Source organism: Poecilia formosa, unplaced genomic scaffold (assembly GCF_000485575.1).
Source record: "Poecilia formosa unplaced genomic scaffold, Poecilia_formosa-5.1.2 Scaffold632, whole genome shotgun sequence".
In the NCBI taxonomy this organism is placed as follows: domain Eukaryota; kingdom Metazoa; phylum Chordata; class Actinopteri; order Cyprinodontiformes; family Poeciliidae; genus Poecilia; species Poecilia formosa.
Window position 1 is genome coordinate 126203 of NW_006800571.1, and position 2108 is coordinate 128310.

General features: G+C 38.1%; 1 long non-coding RNA gene across 1 annotated transcript; it reads right to left on the reverse strand.

Annotated features, from left to right (window-relative positions):
* Positions 1-31: 31 nt before the first annotated feature.
* LOC107834461 (uncharacterized) lies at positions 32-1249 on the reverse strand. The gene is made up of 3 exons (XR_001660249.1): positions 996-1249; positions 743-861; positions 32-49 (listed from the first exon to the last, which is right to left on the reverse strand). It is a non-coding gene; the product is annotated as an uncharacterized LOC107834461 (long non-coding RNA).
* Positions 1250-2108: the final 859 nt, after the last annotated feature.

Sequence of the window (2108 nt, forward strand, 5' to 3'; positions counted from 1 at the left end):
CTGACCATGCAGAAAACTGCTTGCCACAGGGACTGTAATAAACCAAGTCCTTAATTGGAAGAAGATAAAACAAATCCTCTTATTGATACAGTATGCATTTAAATGATCAGCATAATTGTAGTGGCGATTGTTTGTCAAACCAAACAGCCAACAAAAGTTCCATTAAGCCACTGAGGCACTGGGGTCAAGTTTCTCTCTTCAACGCAAGCAAAAGAAGGTTCAGTATCCAAACTTGTAAATTGTTCTTCATGATTTATTTTCACATCTTTGCAAAAAACAATTACAAAGTCCAAACTTCCTTTTGTTTTCTCTGCTACCTCTCTTGCACTGGTAAAAACCGTAGGCCCATAACCCAAATGCCTGCTGGTCCTTTACCAGGCCCCTACACTTAGAAAGTGGACCAACCCACCTCACTTCCTGTTTGCTTAGAAAAAAATAAAGAAAAATAATAAAACAAAAGATAAATAAAATCAACAATTATTAACCTACAAATAAGTTCTGTAAATAATACAAAAAAATATAAATTTAAGAATAAACTAACAAAATTCAAATGGATAAAGAAAATAAAGAATAAATAGCTCCAACAACAATAAAGAGTGTCCACTCTGCCAGGTAAAGTAAAAGCAAGGATCTTAAACTCCTCGATTGTTGTGCAAGTCACATCAATGTTGAAAACTGTAAATTAATCCATGGTACTTTGCACTGAAGGTGAAGTGTGCTTTGAAAGTTCATCTGAAGCTACCTTGGATGATCCTGTGATCACTGATGGTGCAGTGTCTTTGGTGCTGCTCTTGTTTTCACCAACATGCAGGAGGAAGGGCTGTCCTGGTTGCACGGCAATGACGAAGGCTTCAACACTGGCTTGCATCATGATAAAAAGACGAATAGTAAAATTTATTAAATATATTTAGAAGCACAGCTACATTCAGATAGCAAGCAAAGCCAAAGAGAAAGTGCTTCTACAAAGAAGTAGGATCATTAGAATAACCACATACCTGCACATATCCGACAAACTGTGGTCCACAGTTTGACATGAGCCGTTTTTAATTCTTCTTGTGGCCTTTGGATGTAGGACGAAGCACATGAACCAACAGAAGAATGCCTGGTTTTCCCAGCCTGGAGGAACAACAGGATAAATAGCAGACACATTAGTTATAATTATGTGATAATTACACGATAATTATGTGAATTTAATTTCACATAATTATCGCGGTAGAAGCCATTTGTTTGTTAAATACTTAATGAAACATATTTACCGTGTTTGATATTTGTTGTGAATGACGTGGTAATTAGTCCAAGTTTGTCGTTTATTGAACGTTCAGGAACTACAGTGGCTGTGATGCGCCAAGGCAAAGGTAAACAAAGGTAAAACAACCCGAACAGGTGATCAACTCTAAACCACTCACACCTTTTTATTCTCCATCTCACTTTGTCATTTAAACACACCCGTTGCCATGGCAACCGCCTGCGCTCCACAAGCCGACCAGTTAAAGACATAACATTCAGTCCGTTACAATATCAGGTTTCCAGGCTTGAAATTTATTTTGCGATCATTAATAAGCCTCCCTGAACACAGCGGTGGTTGATTAGTTAATTTTAAACTCCTGCTCTGCTAGTTATTTTGGTAATGGAACCGAAACGCACAGAATTGCTTAACACCTTGTTGAAACAATAATCGCTGAGATTATTATTTTTGTTGTGTCATTAATTTGAACACGTTTTGTTGATTTTTTTTTTTTGTTCTTTAATAAAGTTACGAACGTTTTAAGCAAGTCAGAGGAGGACATGCTAGTCTCAGCATCCTGGCGGCGTTCAGTTTGTCACCTAATGCCGAGGTCGGCTTAAAACCTTCTGCGACCGTCATATTGCAGCCCTGCTCTAGTAAAGCACGAAGAGTTCAGAAACAATATGAAATAGGAAAAAAGTGATTTATTAACTGATTAAGTCGTATTTTAGATTGTTATTGAAAAACTAATCAGTCACAGCTGATTAGTGGGTGCACTCAAGGCTGCTCAGTGAACCCATTGATTTTTTTACAGCCACTCCCCTCTCTTGCAGGTACTGCATACCCCCGCTAAATCTTTTAGGGGTACGCAGTACCCGACCGT